This window comes from Palaemon carinicauda, chromosome 5 (assembly GCF_036898095.1).
Source record: "Palaemon carinicauda isolate YSFRI2023 chromosome 5, ASM3689809v2, whole genome shotgun sequence".
NCBI lineage: Eukaryota > Metazoa > Arthropoda > Malacostraca > Decapoda > Palaemonidae > Palaemon > Palaemon carinicauda.
Window position 1 is genome coordinate 48,806,703 of NC_090729.1, and position 20,000 is coordinate 48,826,702.

The window sequence follows — 20,000 nt, forward strand, 5'->3', positions numbered from 1 at the left end:
AATTATATAGAACTACCTGTACACACATCAATAGTGAATTATATGAAAGCTTGCTACATTTATTCATATAAGAATTATATACAATATGAACCTCGGCATTACACTATTAAAGGGTGTGAAAGGAACCGTAGTTTAAGATATTATATGTTCACATTATAAGGAATCATAAATAACGACAGTAATAATTAGTTTTCGCGAATTTCTTATTATACCACCACGAAAAATATCAATAATTTTCCAATTCCAGTCTACTCAAGATCAGAGAGAATCTTGTTGAATAGGAATATAAAATATAAAACTTCTTTATTTCCATAAAATATTCCGTCGACAATCAAACAAATAACTTTTCTCGGAAAAGTAAACACAGAATCCATTTTGCCAAAATGTGCATGAAATTACTCTGCATTTGTCTTTATATGAACAATCAAGAAAGAAAAAATATTCTACGAACATACTGTATATAACAATCTACTTCGGGGATAGCTAAATAATAAGTAAAAGAAAGGGAGAGATTTTATGTCAAAGTTTACACTGAACAAAATTCACTTGAATTCTGGAATATGCCTCAGCATTTCCTGGTGCATTATATGCAGATACTTTCATTGCCGATTTATATTTCTAAATTTTCTATCTAAGTTTCTGTTAACACGACAACAAAATAATGAAGAACGTCCAATGCAATTAATTTTCCAGCATGACTTACCAAAACATCCACCATCACGGTAACCTTATTTACTCTATAACAGACATACACACGTCAGAGAGAGAGAGAGAGAGAGAGAGAGAGAGAGAGAGAGAGAGATTTACAAAGAATTAACGAGGGGGAACAGTTATTCTAATAATATATGGACTTTATTCGTTAAATCGATAATGAAAACCACCAAACGTCCCGTGAATCAACTATGAAAATTTCCTCTACTTATTTATATATAACTCTCTCTCTCTCTCTCTCTCTCTCTCTCTCTCTCTCTCTCTCTCTCTCTCTCTCTCTCTCTCTCTCTCTCTCTCTCTCTCTCTCTCTCTCTCTCTCAAACATTAATACACCTTTTTACAACCAATAAAGACGCACTATTACCCCCCAAATTAGAAGTATCTTCCGATAATTATTTTTATCAATTTCATCGCTTATGTGGATATTTCCTGTACCCTCCTCTCTCAGAGCCAAAAACATTGAAGATTATTTCATTGTGATTCAATGAATTATAGCAAAAACTAAATAAACAAAGAAATGGAATATTGATACAAAAATCTCCTGAAAGTTTAAGTTATAAATCACGACTTATAGCTCACGAGTTTTTATTTCTGTTTTTAAAGAAGTAGAAATCAACAAAGGTTGCATTCTTCCAATTTCGGAAAATCGTATAATTTCAAATTTAAACTTCGTTGTCAAATCTTTCTTCAAACAACATTAGAGATATAAGACATATTTTTTTTATTACATTTATTTCTAGATCTGCTCCAGAACTAATGGGTCACTCTACTTCATAATTGGAGGAGATTATTATATTTTAGGGAAAGTTTTAACATTAAGAAGAAAACAAACCGAAATAAGTCTAAATAAAACGTCAATAAAAGACGTAACCAAAAGTGTATGAGTAAGCTACATACTCTTGATAGGGAGTTAGGTAGTAACTAGTAATAGAAGGGAGAGGGGACCTTACCGGTAAGGTGGATGTCATGAGATTCAGGTTATAAAAGTTTGTGGCAGGCATAACAACTTTGTGTTCGATCTACCGGAATCCAGACATAGATGATTCTATCTTCGATTGTCTTCTTACCATTATGGCTAAGATACAAGAAGATGATAGAAAGGCTTCTTTTGTCTTTGTTGGTGATTTTAATGCTCACCATAGGGAGTGGTTAAGTTCTATCTCTCCTACCGATCGCCATGGCTTAAGAGCTTTAGACTTTGCCTCTGAATCAGGCTGTGAGCAAATCATAAATGAAGCTACTCACAGGTCTGGTGATTGCTTGGACCTCGTATACACTGACTCCACTGGCGTTATAACTAGTAAGGTTGGTTCTCCAGTCAGGACATCTGATCATGCCTTGATTTCATTATTAGTGTAGACTGAGCAGCCTGTCCCTGATATATCATATTCTTGTAAAATTCATATGAAATCCCAAGCACACTGGAATGGGATTTTACATGATCTTTTGTGCTTGAATTGGTCACAATTATATAGTAGTGTAGATCCTGTTGTCCCTTTGAATGAGAATCTAGTCAACATAATTGATAGGTGTATCCCTTCTCGTGTGCTAAGGTACCGAGTGAAGGACAAACCGTGGTTCAATGATGATTGTAGACGTGCTTATTTGGAGAAACAGGAGGCCTATCATCTTTGGAAGGGTAACAGATCAGAATTGACCTGGAACAACTATACTCAGCTTCGACCTTTTGCTCAGAGAGTTTATGCCTCAACTGAAAAGGAGTACAATTTAACCATAAAAGAAACACTTTCTGGTACAACTCAGGAACAAAAATGGTGGTCTACCCTTAAATCGGCACTCTTTGGTGTAGATGCAACAGTTCCTCCTTTACTTAAACCAGATGGCTCAGTCACTCACTGTCCAAAGGAAAAGGCAACCCTTTTGGCTGATGTTTTTGACAGTAAACAGAGTAATGGAAAACTTGAACTTCCTCATTCCTGTTTTCCTGAGGCTAAACTAACTAGTTTAGCTTTTCGATCTCATGAGATTAAAGCTCTGTTGATGGACCTTGATGCTTATGGAGATATAGACCCAAAGGGTATTTTTCCTTTGTTTTTTTATAAAGACAGCAGATTTCTTAGCTCCAAAGTTATCTGTTATTTTGCGCAAGTTAGCAAGAAGAGGAGCTTTTAGCACTAGTTGGAGAATTGGTAATGTTACTCCTCTACGTAAATGTGTTTGTGGTAGCTCAAGTCCCACTGATTACCGCCCAATTTCCAAAACTCCCATATTATCTAAAGTTTTTTAACGTCTTCTGGCAAAACGTCTTAATAGGTTTGCTGAAGGTAATCATCTACTCCCTAGTTTGCAATTTGGTTTTCATAAAGGCCTTGGAGCATGTGATGCCCTTCTTACAATCTCCAATGCAGTACAGAAATCCCTTGATTGTGGTCGGGAAGTTCGTATGATTGGCCTTGATTTTAGTGCTGCCTTTGACCGTGTTAATCATGAGGCCCTTGTTTTCAAACTGAAACAGTTGGGAGTGGGTGAGTCGTTTCTTAGCATTATTATTGATATTTCAAGTAATAGATCTCAAAGAGTTGTTGTTGATGGGCACCATAGTGATTATAGGAATGTGATATCCGGTGTTCCACAGGGTAGTGTTCTTGGCCCATTACTTTTCATACTATATACACATGACATGTGGTTTGGCCTAGAAAACAAGCTTGTTGCACATGCAGATGATGCTACACTCTTTGCATCAATTCCATCCCCTGAATGTAGATCTAGGGTTGGTGAATCCCTTAATAGAGATTTAGCTAGAATTAGTGCATGGTGCAAATTATGGGGTATGAAGTTGAATCCTAACAAAACTCAAAGTATGATTGTAAGTAGGTCAAGGACGGTGGCTTCTCAACATCCGGATCTCAGTATTGATAATGTTTCTTTGAATATGTATGACTCTTTCAAAATTTTAGGTGTGATTCTCGACAGTAAATTTACTTTTGAGAAACATATAAGGTCTGTGTCTTCTTCAATTGCACAAAAAATAGGCTTATTGAGAAAGTCTTTCAAGATTTTCGGTGATCAATCTATTCTGAAGAAGTGTTTTAATTCTTTCATTCTACCTTGTTTCGAGTATTGTTCTCCTGTCTGGTCTTCAGCTGCTGATTCTCATCTTAATTTGTTGGACAGAAACTTACGGTCTATTAAATTTCTTATCCCTGATCTAGATATTAATCTCTGGCATCGTCGTTCAATTAGTTCATTATGCATGTTGCATAAGATTTTTCATAACTTACCATCCTTTACATTCAGATCTCACTGGACATTTCTATCCTGTTCGTAATACTAGGCAGGCAGTTAATTCCAATAGCCAGGCCTTCTCCATCACGAGGCTCAATACTACGCAGTACTCTAGAAGTTTTATTCCAGCTGTTACCAAGTTGTGGAATGATCTTCCTAATCGGGTGGTTGAATCAGTAGAACTTCAAAAGTTCCAAGTTGGAGCAAATGCTTTTTTGTTGACCAGGCGGACTTGAGTCTTTTATAGTTTATTTATGACATATTTGTTTTTTATGTTGTTAATAGTTTATATATGACATGTCTGTTTTGACGTTGTTACTATTTTTAGAATGATTTATTGTTAATTTGTTCTCTTCATTTATCTATTTCCTTATTTCCTTTCCCCACTGGGCTATTTTTCTCCGTTGGAGCCCCTGGGCTTATAGCATCATGCTTTTCCAACTAGGGTTGTAGCTTGGATAGTAATATATATATATATATATATATATATATATATATATATATATATATATATATATATATATATATATATATATATATATATATATATATATATATATATATATATATATATATATATATATATATATATCACTACTGGGTCACTTTCTTCGATGACATCATCGAATTTTGCTGCTGCCAATTTTGGGGTAGGGGAAACCAAATTAGACATAACTCCGGACTGAATGGTCAGAGAAAGATAAATGACATATCAAAATTTTTGCTTTGGGCCTCTCTAAAAGATAAAATATACCATTTGCAATTTTGTTTAATAATTAGGTCACCAGAGGTCAAAAGGTCACCAAATTTGGGGTCAAGTGAAAATTTTAGGCACCTCCATAAATGTAACCCCAGGACCATCCAGACCAATATCTGAAGATATTTTCTGCTTATTTCATCTCTAGAGACCTCAAGAAATAGAATGATACCCATTAAGTGTACTTATTGGCCAAATCATGGAAATGAGATGTTATGTAAAAAGGTCAATTTTCAAATTTGTCGTTTTTTAGCCTCAAAATTGTAAAAACTGATAAAGCTCATAACTCTTCTTACAGAGGGGCTACGGAAATTATTTTGTGTGTGTTTTCCCAGGTTTGTGGGTTAAAGAATCCAAAAAAAGCATTCTCAACAGTGTCAACTAATCATATCATGCTAAAATTCAAGATGGCCGCCACTCTGGACGCCGTAATTTTGACTTGGCTATAACTCCTCTATGAATGCAGCAAGAGAGATAATATTCGTGTCCTCATCCTGGTTCTTGAGATCACAGCATCCAATAAAGGCAGCCTCAACTAGTCTGTCAGTAAATTTGGGGAAAGTCACATAAATCAACAACAGAAATGCTTTATTTGAAGGTTACGAAAATCATGAATGAAATAAATAAAACTGTTCATGAATGTACAATATACTCATATGAAGCAAGACCTCATTGGGAAAATTCACACTGTGTTGCTTTGTACTACAGAAAAAAGTCAACCTATGCAAGGTATAAAGTTTGATAGTCTACTTGGGTACCTTTGGGTCCACTTTTGATTAATGGAAAGGCAATTATTGGAAATATCTTGTGATATAAGGGAGGTCCTTGGTCCTTCGACCCTGAAATCTACCATCTTGTTACTTGAAACTTTCTTAGTCCAAGTCGGACCCACTATCATCACTTTCATAGTCATCATCAAAATTTCCATCACTTTCATTATTTCATCTAGGCTTTCATCATCAGACGTCTCATCATCGTCCATCGTCTCAAGTATATCAGCCATACTTGTAGAAAGTGCAGTTCCCTTGAACCAACAGGGATCTAGATTTCCATCCTTCATTATCCAACCATGATCTACAGCTGGATGAGGGACCTCAGGTTTGGGATAATGGGCATGCTTTCATATAGCAACCTGATAGTTCACCTCCTCATATGCTCATTTAGACACTCTTGGTGGCTGAAGAGATGAAAGATCAACATTCTTCTTTGAATCCTGCGACTGTTCACTGCACTTTAACTCTAGTATTTGGTATCGAAGCTGGTAAACTTCCTTTGTCTTAGTTTTGGCAGAATACATGGTGCAGGTGAAATCCTCAAGAGCAAGGAATATTTCATCGGTTACCTACCAAGACTCCCCAGGCAACTGAAGACTTCCAGTTATATATGAATATATATCTGAATATATATAGAACTGTGTCTAGTCTGGCGAGTGTCTTTCCTAGGAAGTACGTAACTTTGTGTAACTTGAATCCTATATATGAGGGGGAGAGGGTGATTGACTGGAAGTTGCCAAAAGAAGACTTTTAGGTCTGGTAACACTACAGGCACCCTTTTTCGCAACAGGATCCTTATGTTCAGGAGGATAAACCTTCTCAACTCGTTGTTTTGTTTGGACTCTTTTGAGTGGTGACAAGTCCCGAATGACTCAGAATTTTCTTGAGTCTTTCTCGTAGACACACAACCGCCTTCCCTTGAATTCGGTGGATTATAGTTTCCTAACCACCTGTATGCTCTAGAGCTCACAGGGAAACTCCTCCAGGAGGGTTTTGGATTACAGAAGGAGATGAGGAAATGGTGGTAGAGACATCCCCACCTCTCATCTTAGTCCCATCTTGATTAGGCCATGGGCCCTAGGATCGAAGGTCCAGCGATCCTAGAAGGAACCTCAATCTTACTAGAAGCATATCTATGCTTCGACTGATCAGTAGGAATATACTTTTGAGCACCTGTCTGGGATGTTGTTGGACAGCTCTGAATGGATTTTCAGACCTTTCCATCTTCCTCTTAGGTTGGGGACCCACAACCTTGGAAGATTTTCTTTTTGAAAGGATGCCCCACTTTTGGAGATGTTCTACTTTTTCCGTGGTGGCGTTCTTAATCACTTTCCTGACTACCTCTTCTGGAAAGAGGTCTTTACCCCAGATGTTGGAAGATATTAGCTTCTTTGTTTCTTGTTTCGCTATCGCATTAGCGAACACAAACTCCCTACATGTTCTTCTAGCCTTTATAAAGGTATAAAGGTCTTTTACCAATGTAGCCATATGTATTTTAGCTTAGACCTTTAGCGTGTCTGGAGTGTCTTGATGAGCTGAACAGGACTTTGTAGCTTTGTAGATATAGGGAGGGTGCAAGTGTCTCCTTTGTTTATTGTTCATCCTGTAAGAGAAACTTAGGGATATTTTCCTTAAATTGTCGACTGGCGACATCCGCGTAAAGTCTTCCTACTAAGAAGGTTAAAAGGGCTTCCTTCCAGTTCTTCTCCTGTCTGGGAAAGACTAGTGACAGAGGCTCGCACTCCTTGAGTGTAGGACACGGTTTACCGGCCTCTACTGCCTCAGTGACATATTTAAATGACTTCTCTGTAAAGGGGAAAGAAATTGAAGCAGGAGCAAGAAAGGAACAGTGCTTATTACCTGGTGTGAATACCTTCGACACCGAGTAACCTGCCTTTTCTATACTGCTTGATAGAATAGCCTGTGCTTTATCATTGACGAGAATCATTACCTCCTTTGATTCCATTCCTTTTCCTGATCCTGGTTCATCCTTCAGTCTTATGAAACAGTTCGGGAAACCATCAAAGCTTGGCCTAAACTGGATTTTGTCCCAAAAAACAGCACCCCTCTTCTCCGAGATGTAGAGTTTGCCGTTTAAAATCGGCATCAGCTTCGCGAACCTCCAGGGATTGGTTTTGGAGCATGTCGGAAGGTCTTGATCCACGGGTCGTCTGTACGACTCCTGAGGAGCGACAAGTGGAGCTTTGCAAGGCTTTACATTGCTTTTTGCTTCCTGCTTTGTGCTCTGTTTGAACAAGTTTTCTACTAGATTCCTCACTTGGGCCCATAACTGTTCCATTCCATCTAATAAAGGGATAGAAGGCGGAGATATCGATGTCGCTTGCTCAAAAGCCGGTATAGGCGGAGACAATTCCAACCCGACATTCTCCCCTTCTTCCAATGGGCGCTTTCTGCCCTCCTTCCCAAAGGCTATATGGCCGTCGAGATGTGTACTTCGTGGCTGGGGTACCACTATTTCCTCACTTGCTGTTGGGAATAGTAACCTACGCATCTTGTCATTAGGCAGGCGGAGAGATTTTTTGAAAGCCTCTCACCCAGTTGCATAGCTTTAAACGAACTGCATCCCTAGTCTCTACCCTGCTGGTTCCAGTATTGTAGGGGTTCGGAAATAATATTGCCGGGGGCATGAAACCTGCATGCATTATGTCCGTAAAAACACTCACTCTTAGTTTTGCAGAAAACTGCAACACAAGACATCTGGTGTTCCTCCTGTAAAGAAAAGGAGAACAGAATGGGGTATACGATTGATTATCCCACTGATAACCAATATATCAAAAGTCATATCTTAACAAAATAGCTTAGGATAGCAAGCTATAAAGGGATAGTAGGAGACACATACTTGTGTATCCCCTGCGAGCGGATACCTCCCCTCATTATTAAATATGAGGAGTTCCTTCATCAAAGGGTTTCCAAAGAAAGAAGGGTGCGGTTTTTAGCCCCTAGGGATAGAGTGTATGCTTCACTGTCCCTTTCATTCTAAATACTGTGGGGTAAGGATGACTGATTTCACAATCAGCTTAATGAAAAAAAGACTATTCCTTCAATATAAGAGTGGCACCAGCATAAACTCGCGCGAGGGTACCCAAATTATGATAGAAATAACTACTGTATAATCGTACTCTAGTTTTCTATTTGCAGTATGTACTACATTGCAAATTACTGACTACTGTATAATTATACATAGTGTGATGCAGCCAATGTGCTGCCCTTATGGCAAGCATCTAACTGCACTGTCCAGCTGGCATGATGCCAACTGGACTGGGAAAAAATAAAGACATGTGTATCCCACCCAAACTATTTGCTGTGACCTCCCCTACAAGTTTAAATCATAGAGTTTCCTGATCATGGAGACTCGAGGATAAGGGCTCTGCCCTTTAAGGGTTAGGAGTATAACATTCAGCCCTTAAAAATTTTTAATATTGCAGGGTAATCTGAAGACTGATTTCTAATCAGAATATTGAAGAAATTAAATTCTTTCAATATGAGATTGGGTTCCACAAATATTTGGGTAGGATTCTCAAAATATATTGGAAAACACTACTAGTATAATATATACAGTAGCTTTCTATTTGCAGAATATCCTATACTGCAAATATGCTAACTATCTGTATAAATATATACTGTAGTTCCCCCGGCATGTTTTCGGCATAGTTAACTATTGCCAGCATATCCAGCCTGCTAGCTAGAATAGAGAGAGATAGCATTGAGAAAATGATAGCTAATACTGTGTATATATACAGTAAATATGGATGCAAATGTCGAATTTTCTTACCTTTTTCCAGAAAGAAATTTCAAATGGAAGGGGAGGATGTAACATTCAAGCTTCCATCCAGCTACAGTACTGTCGCCGGCAAGGTCCTGTCAATACCTTGCCACGACAGTATCAGTACAGTCAGGGTGCTGCCAGTTGAGTCAGCACCAATCTGTGCCGGCCTGGTAGGAAGTACCCCGGATGGAGCCACTGTTGCTATCAGTCCAAGAGAGAACTGAAGAACCTTTGGTAACTGAAGGGACTTCCCACTCACAGCCAACATGGCAACCAGCTGTCGGCCGGCAGCTGCCATGACTGCCAGACTGCAGCTGTTATGGCTACCAGCCAGCACGTGTCATTACTGCTAGCCGACAGCTGTCATGGCTGTCTGTCACCGAAAATAGCTACTGGTAGTTGGACAACAGCTGAAGAGAGGGAATATGGTCGATCCCGGCAACCCACCGGCAACAGTAATGTTGCCAGGATTCGCCAACATAAAGGGATAAAATGGGAGGGAAAAGAGGGTCCTGTAAAAGGTACAGCAGGAGCCGGCCGTAAGCCTGTCCTGCCTCACCTAACAAAACTCCGTTCATGTATTAAAACTTTCCCATGTGGCTTAAGAATTCTATTTCTTAGCCTAGGGTTAGATTAATACGTTAGAGAGGTTGGTAGCACCCTTGCCACCACCTCTAAACGGTAAGGAAACGGGGCTCCTGTGCCAGTGTCCCCTAAGCAGTAGAAGAATTCTATTCTTCAACTTAGGGTCAACTAACACAGGACTAGTCTGCTAGGCCACAGGGAGAAGGTATCATATCGTACAGACCCTTCATGAGTTGCCTAGGGAGATATAGCTTCCTATGTCAGCAGCCTAACCTGGCAAAAGAATTCTATTCATCTTGCCAGTCAGCTACCGACCACAGACTAAATACTTTGAGTTTCTGTCCTAAACCCAAAAACCTGCATCTGCGGTTAAAGGGTAAGGGCGGAAAAACTGTAGGATAGTCATGCCTGAATTAAGAATTTGAGGTCTACCCACTAAGAATGTAGCCTAAAGCTACACTCAAAGGGAAGAGGGATTACCCATAATTCTCCTTCTTGGAGACATGTAATATTTCATCCTATTCTAAAAGATAACTATCTCTGCATGAATTGAAATCACAATACATGAGAGTAATCGGGGAAATGTCTGAACGTAAAATGAAACGCCTAGGTTAAGTTATATAGGTGAGACAATATCATGGTTACCTCACTCGCCGAAACTAACTCTATGATCGACATGGAAAGGAAAATTATACACATTTTAAACATCTTTACAAGTATAATTTGCCTAAATAGCTAACGTAATTAAGTAATTAATTAATGCTATTCAAAAACCAGGAATTCATTTTACTAACTAAATAACTAATGACTAACGAACGAGAGCGTTCATAGCGCCTCCAGTATAGGTTAGCTCTAACACGATAAATTACTATAATTTCACTGTGAAACGGGAGCTAAAAAATTTTCAATTAAAAGACCCAATACTCAACTTTCCAAAGGTGAAATAAGCTAGAGAGTGAATAATAAAAATACTTGCAAATCGATCGAAAAGTTAGATCAACAGGGAACACCACTGAGCGAAATCGCTACAAAATTAGGAATGTCCGCTATCTTGGGAATGGCGCTGTGTTGTTGGTCATTAGCAGTAAGAGAACGGGGGTAACCTTAATACAGGCACCATTCTATTTGCCACGTCCCCCTCGAAGCAGAAACGCTATCGGGGTGCAGATTGCTAAGTGGCGTGTCAAGAAGACGTCCACTGATATTATGCGATATCCTTGAGAGAAATTTTAAGGATATTCGCTCCTGGAGTTCGAATTCTGGAACCTGAAGATTTAATTCTCTGGGAATATCACTGTAGTAACATATATCCCTTAGGAAGCTACTTTAGGAACTTCTATCAGGAAAACATGGATTGATCCCAAATATATATATATATATATATATATATATATACAGTCGTTTCGAGGCCACCACACAACAAAGTTCTCAAATATGTCCTTATTAATGGCAAGGGTATAGTCATGTAATCAACTCGCTGGCCATTGCATATTGGTGATGGTGGGAGACTAGTCTGATCGTTTACTTCCAACCAACTTATATGGGTGTTCCTGACTTGTACAGACTTGTTGATCTTGATTTTACACAGACCCTTACGCAACGTTTTTCTATGTATAGTCAGATAAGGGTATATATATATATATATATATATATATATGAAAAGGCTTATTTCAACACGCTAATTTCATGCCAAGTGCATGTAAGAGAAGTCTAAGCTACTATGTTCACGGAAGAAATTATAATAGCTAATCACAGAGCGAGCTTGCTTAATCAAGGCAAGATGTTATTACCTACCTTATTCCTACTTACAAAGTCACTCAATATCACATTTCTTTAAAGGTCTTTATTATCTTATAGCTCGATTCACTCGTAATTAAACATAATGTCATTGATCCTTCGTTCTGGTAAGGGGTACATCTATGTGCTGAGCATATACGCCATCTGGTGTGTCACTATCAAAGACTAGTAATACTCACAGCCATAATATACTGCAGAATAACTGAAATTTTCAGTTCTCTGTCAGTTGACTTTCATACCAAGCGTTAGCGAGTTGGAGTTTCCGAATTTGAACTACGCCTTTACCGCCCTGTTTTGTGTTATTGAAAACATAGCAGTTTGACAAGGATGTACTGTAGGTTACCATCGTATGTTTGCGATGGCAGCCATTGGCTCGTCCCCCATCCTTACCGACTCCTGTCGTGGCAGATTGGAGAAGGGAAGGATTTAAAAACCGAGATGTCTCTGTTGAGGATTCACAAGATGAGACCTACCTCGTCTACCCAATCAGGTATGAAACCAGTTCAAGAAAAACCTAAGGATAACACAGAGGAGACGGAGCAGAACCACAATGACCAGGAAGAAGCAGCTGGAGAAGAAGATGACCATGACACCACCACTCAACCTACCCAGCAACCACCACAGCAGACCACTAATAGCACGTCTAACCAGTCAACCAGGTTCAGACATACTCCTGGACCAAACACGAACTCATTGCTGTCATAGCTTCCATAGAGGCCAGGACCCATTCCTGAACATGGCAATCAGGATAAATGTCTGGGGGCAACCTGTTATCTCTACCCAAAACAATGAGAATAAGGACCTCCTTGAGCAGCAAGAGAACGTCCTACACCTTAACCCTGCAGATAAGCAAATGACCATTAGCATAAGCAAATGACCATTATCATAAGCAAATGACCATTAGCATAAGCAAATGACCATTAGCATAAGCAAATGACCATTAGCATCATCAAGGACCTCGACATTCTGCTTGAACCTGTGCTGAACCACCCTTTCATTCTCACAGCCAAGAGATGTGAAGGGAAATCTGGATGGAGATCACACAAACTGGAAACAGTTATCAAGTGACAATGACCTCCGCAGCTTTCAGAAGTTCGGACACCACAGAAGCTGCTGCACAGGCCCGAAGGTCTGTGCAGTTTGTAGCAGCAGACAGCATCATACTACCTATTGCATCGCCAGGTTCAAGGCTGGACACCACACCATTGCCAAGTGCCCCAAATGCCGAGGACCTCACCATGCTTGGCATAACAGATGTCCTGCACAAATGGAGTGCATCATTGACCTCCAGGTAACCACTACAACCTGCAGCCACGTCAGCTACATAGAACCTACCAACATCCATCTAACCACATACATCCTCCAACCAACTGCACCAGCCGACCTAATCTTAATCTTTCAGATACGCCTTTCCAGAATTTTTCTCTCCTCCAACTCCTCTCCTAGAACCTAAAACCTCGACGCCTTCCAAGACATCATCCAAAGTCAAAATGATTCCCTTCCCATACTCCTTCCACACCCACACAGCTAAAATTCACTTCTCCTTCCATCCCTTCTACTTCCTTACAGCAAACCTGACCACAACCTTTCTCATCCTCACCTTAAACCCAAATCACCTCCAATTCCAGAAGTGATTTCCCCAGCCTCCCTAGTCCTACTGTTAGAAGCTGTTTAAGCGCCTCAAGCCCCTCCCCTCCCTTATTACCATCCACCACTGAATGGAACGATTACGACCAAATTACTTGTCTATGGTTGTATAAATAGCTGTCATTTCAAACTTCCTTTGCACTTTCTTAAAAGCACAATTGATTATGTTTCCTCTGCAGTCCTTTGATGATTTTATTTTTATTAAGGCAGCCCAAAAACTCCTATTTTTAGTCTTTTCATAGTCCCTCCAGCAAACAATCCTAACACAACCACACTCAGCAACGAAAATACTCTCAGCAACACTAAAGTGAAGGTACTCCAATGAAACGCCTGTGGTTTCAGGAACATGTTTGCCTTCCTACAATCCCAAATCTCGGTCCCAACTCCAGACATCCTTTTTCTGCAAGATACCATGTTGAAAGAGAATACAAAATTTTTATTTTCAGGATAAAAAATGTACACTACATATCTAAAACTGACAGTGGGACGATTAAGTACTCTCATCAAGAATAGAATTCAATCAAAAAGAGTACAAAATATTGACTGTGGGACAGAGGCAGAGATACTCAGTGTTCATATACCCCTGCTAGTTACAACCCTCACAGTCCACAATATCTACTAATCTCCAACCAAAAGCATCAATGCTGAGGGACGCTCTGCGCTGCCTCTGAAGATGACACAGTATCCTTATTTTCCAACTGGTTTTGTAGCTTAGCAATTAATTGTATATATATATATATATATATATACACACAAACACACACATATATATATATATATATATATATCTGTACAGACATACATATGAGTAAATGTATATGCGAGTGTACGTGTTATACTGTTTATTACAGTGTGATGAAATTCCTGGTTGAACAGGAATATTAACCAGTATTCTGACACTTCAAAATCTCCTAATCTCTGGCTTCTTTGTTCGTGATCGGTAAATCCTCAGTCAGATTTAAATTCAAAATATATTTCTTTTTATATGATATCATAAAATAATAAAAACCCCTTTTGAAATCTCTTTAATTTATCGGGTAAGATTTCACAGCGCAATTTTTTATCTGATGGTATTTCTAACTTGAAATAATGAGAACCCTAATGCACTGCTCTTTTTCTGCTTAACGGTTTTACTAAATAGATTTTGAGTGTTTTTCAGCAGCAAAAAAACACCTCTAAAGGGAAAAGCTACATCGTACGTACAGCTGGCGCAATGAAGCCTGAATTCCATGTTTCTCAGGAGACAACTGCAAACAGGATCAGCGAGCTTAATTTACTACGCATTACTGTCTTTTTGAAGGAGAAGGCGTTCAGTTTGACATCTTATTGAGAGAGAGAGAGAGAGAGAGAGAGAGAGAGAGAGAGAGATTAGGGATTTTATGTACTTCTGTATCCAGCAGTTTAAGACAATGCTTAATTAATGCACATTCTTAATCCTTAGAAAAATATCAACATATGCTAATTATGACTAGAAACAACTTTATTATAGAGATATTTCATATCTATTATACATCGATTTCTGCCACTCTATTGTAAGAGAGTGAAACTGAGATTACATAATGCTGAAGTTTATTTTTATATAACAATTGTATTATGATAGTGAACGCAAATTATTCAGCCAATCATAAAGAGTGGGTGAAGCATCTAATTTACTCATAAAAAAAAGAAAAAAAAATCAGTTCTTTCAAAATATGTAGGAAGGTCCTTTGTATTTGACCTAAGTTGTGTTATTAGAGAGTACAAGAGTCTTTTAACTAAGATAGTTCTTTACAGTAACACGAAACAGGAGCAATCTCAAAATGCTGTTGACTGCGTCAAGCATCGAGTTATCTTACAGAAAAATCCTTTAAAATCCTTTTCGGATGCCTGCTTGCTCGTCTCTCTGCTTCTCATAAATCTTTCTCTCCAACCTCTAAGGGTTGTCTCCACGATGAGAGGGTGATTTTTGCCAATTTTTTTTTCTATGCTAAAAGTCTTCCTTTTGCCTATCAGAAGGCCGTGATATGTGTAGAATTCATCTCCAGCCTCTATAATGCCCCCCCCCCCCCCCCCCACCCCTGGTCATCAACGCCCCCCTTATGTTAATAGTAAAAATACGAAATATCATTAGTAATTTTCTAATTTTTATAGTTTACCCCTTAAAAACTGTTCAAAGTCGTTTTCTCATACCAGTGACATCAAGGAAAATGGGCTCAGGGGTTACTATGATTTTATATCCAATATTTTCCTCATCAGACAAAAATACGTAATTTCTCGTTTTTTCATTTTCGGGTGAGGGGTGTATTTCTTTGCTTGTCCTGCTCTTATGCCTTAAGTAATATAATATTTAGATGTTTTAGGCCATCAAGTGACATAATACCTAGAAAAACACAGAAGGTTTTTTCCCTAAATCGAAATTTTAATTTTTGGTGAATATTTATTTCTAGGTATCCCTCCATCACCAGTCGGGCTTTCACTAAAGTTATTGCTCGTTTTTTTCTTGCTGTGTGCTTATTTACTGTTCGATTTTGATAAAACTTTGTGTGCTTGTTCCAGGTGGATAAACAAACATAATGTCAGAGCGAATTTCAATTCAAGACATTAGTTTCTCACTGGTCACCGAATAACTTTTAAGTCACTAGCTCCGATTTTCTCATTTTTATTCATAAAATCCTTTATTTTCCCTCTAGGATGATAAAACTTTCAGAGGATATGCCTTATTATAGTGCTAATAATGCCTGAAACTTTCATTAGCGTGTCTTGATTAGTGTATTTTTGGGAAATATTCTTTACGATTGGCACTCCTTGATAACAGCTGGTGGAAGTACTATGCATCTGTGATTATTGTAATCAGTCAGATATTTTTTTTTTTTTTTTTTTGTCACCTGTAACTCCCATTCATCAGGCTCTGCCACTTTAATACCATATTTCACAAATTATCCTTCAAGTACTCTTGGACATCTATATATATGTATATATATCCATATATATATATATATATATATATATATACATATATATATATATATATATATATATACCTAACCTAGAACCACACAGAATAGTAATGCTGTAAAATAGGAAATGATTTGATCAAATTAAAAGAAGAATGGGGCCCATTAACCTTAAACTATAACTAAGGAGCATAGCATATTACGCCTCTATCTTTTTCTCTATGTCAGAAATGACTGACCTTTTGACAAGAGAGATTGCAGTTCTTTCTTGAGTACTAAAGATTTTATATAGAATCACATGTTGATGAAAAATAATACAAATGAAAATTTCCAGTCACCAAATAAGACCTCCAGTATAGTCTTTAATGAATTTACTAATAGATATATATATATATATATATATATATATATATATATTTATTATTATTACTATCCAAGCTACAACCCCAATTGGAAAAGCAAGATGCTATAAGCCCAGGGGCTCCAACAGGGAAAAATAGCCCAGTGAGGAAAGGAAATAAGGAAACAAATAACTGAAGAGAACATATTAACAATAAATCATTCTAAAAAAAGTAACAACGTCATAACAGATATGTCATATATAAACTATTAACAACGTTAAAAACAAATATGTCATATATAAACTATAAAAAGACTCATGTCCGCCTGGTCAACAAAAAAGCATTTGCTCCAACTTTGAACTTTTGAAGTTCTACTGATTCAACAACCCGATTAGGAAGATCATTCCACAACTTGGTAACAGCTGGAATAAAACTTCTAGAGTACTGCGTAGTATTGAGTCTTATGATGGAAAAGGCCTGGCTATTAGAATTACCTACCTGCCTAGTATTACGAACAGGATAGAATTGTCCAGGGAGATCTGAATGTAAAGGATGGTCAGAGTTATGAAAAATCTTATGTAACATACATAATGAACTAATTGAACGACGGTGCCAGAGATTAATATCTAGATCAGAAATAAGAAATTTAATAGACCGTAAGTTTCTGTCCAACAAATTAAGATGAGAATCAGCAGCTGAAGACCAGACAGGAGAACAATACTCAAAACAAGGTAGAATAAAAGTATTAAAACACTTCTTCAGAATAGATTGATCACAGAATATCTTAAAAGACTTTCTCAATAAGCCAATTTTTTGTGCAATTGAAGAAGACACAGACCTTATATGTTTCTCAAAAGTAAATTTGTTATCGAGAAACACACCTAAAATTTTGAAAGAGTCATACAAATTTAAAGAAACATTATCAATACTGAGATCCGGATGTTAAGGAGCCACCGTCCTTGACCTACTTACAATCATACTTTGAGTTTTGTTAGGATTCAACTTCATACCCCATAATTTGCACCATGCACTAATTTTAGCTAAATCTCTATCAAGGGATTCACCAACCCTAGATCTACATTCAGGGGATGGAATTGATGCAAAGAGAGTAGCATCATCTGCATATGCAACAAGCTTATTTTCTAGGCCAAACCACATGTCATGTGTATATAGTAATGGGCCAAGAACACTACCCTGTGGAACACCGGATATCACATTCCTATACTCACTATGGTGCCATCAACAACTACTCTTTGAGATCTACTACTTAAAAAATCAATAATAATGCTAAGAAACGAACCACCCACTCCCAACTGTTTCAGTTTGAAAACAAGGGCCTCATGATTAACACGGTCAAAGGCAGCACTAAAATCAAGGCCAATCATACGAACTTTGCGACCACAATCAAGGGATTTCTGTACTGCATTGGAGATTGTAAGAAGAGCATCACATGCTCCAAGGCCTTTACGAAAACCAAATTGCAAACTAGGGAATAGATGATTACCTTCAGCAAACCTATTAAGACGTTTTGCCAGAAGACGTTCAAAAACTTTAGATAATATGGAAGTTATGGAAATTGGGCGGTAATCAGTGGGGCTTCAGCTACCACAAACACATTTACATAGAGGAGTAACATTACCAATTCTCCAACAAGTGCCAAAAGCTCCTCTTCTTGCTAACTTGCGCAAAATAACAGATAACTTTGGAGCTAAGAAATCTGCTGTCTTTATAAAAAACAAAGGAAAAATACCATTTGGGTCTACACCTCCATAAGCATCAAGGTCCATCAACAGAGCTTTAATCTCACGAGATCGAAAAGCTAAACTAGTTAGTTTAGCCTCAGGAAAACAGGAATGAGGAAGTTCAAGTTTTTCATTACTCTGTTTACTGTCAAAAACATCAGCCAAAAGGGTTGCCTTTTCCTTTGGACAGTGAGTGACTGAGCCATCTGGTTTAAGTAAAGGAGGAACTGTTGCATCTACACCAAAGAGTGCAGATTTAAGGGTAGACCACCATTTATGTTCCTGAGTTGTACCAGAGAGGGTTTCTTTTATGATTAAATTGTACTCCTTTTCAGTTGAGGCATAAACTCTCTGAGCAAAAGCTCGAAGCTGAGTATAGTTGTTCCAGGTCAAATCTGATCTGTTACCCTTCCAAAGGTGATAGGCCTCCTGCTTCTCCAAATAAGCACGTCTACAATCATCATTGAACCACGGTTTGTCCTTCATTCGGTACCTTAGCACACGAAATTGGATACGCCTATCAATTATGTTGACTAGATTCTCATTCAAAGAGAAAACAGGATCTACACTATTATATAATTGTGACCAATTCAAGGACAAAAGATCATGCAAAATCCCATTCCAGTCTGCTTGGGATTTCATATAAATTTTACAGGAATATGATATATCAGGGACAGGCTGCTCAGTCTTCACTAATAATGAAATCAAGGCATGATCAGAAGTCCCGACTGGAGAACCAACCTTACCAGTTATAACGCCAGGGGAGTCAGTGTATACGAGGTCCAAGCAATTACCAGACCTGTGGGTAGCTTCATTTATGATTTGCTCACAGCCTGATTCAGAGGCAAAGTCTAAAGCTCTTAAGCCATGGCGATATATATATATATATATATATATATACTATCCTTTAAGTCTGCTCTGGTTCACTAAGAAGAATACATAAAAAATATCTTCCATAGCAGTCCCATTCTCGGAAAAAAAAATAGCAAGCAATTACCTCTACTATTTTTTTTTCTCAAAAGATAAGAAACGTCATCTAACTTTGGAGGAGGAAGAAGGTAAGAAAAGTTATGAGGTAATAAGGAGAGCCGTGTCTAGGAAAGATGTTTTTAAGTCTTCTTTATTCCCGGCAAAAACTTTGTTCGATACTTGTTGAGTATTTTGTGTGTTATTTTTCTTTTTAGTAAAAGGGATATCAAGAAATATTTTAATGGCTTTTTTTTCTTATTAATCCTAATTATTAAAAAAGAAAGAAATTATAATAAGTATTGAAAATAGCAAATGTAAGCATTTTATGAAAATTATATGAATGTAACTGCGAACAAGTGACTTTGTCTATATATGGTTTGCAGTTAAAAGGACTTTGGTCTAGAAAAGTCAAAATATAGCTTACAAAAATGAAAACAAAAATGAATAAAATAAACTGATTTGTTAAATTTAATTATCTTATGCATACATATATCATATTTCCCGAATACAAATAAAATTACAAAGGGATGGAATATTCCTGTCCATTCCTTATTGACACAAGAATTCAGGGCATAATGGTTTTATGCTGGAAAATATACAAATTAGGAGCAGAATAAGTGAGGTCCATGGAAAATTAACAAAGATATTTCGTTAATAGTCATAATATATATTGATAGAAATTATTTTAGCGAAATAAAGGGGGGAGAGAGAG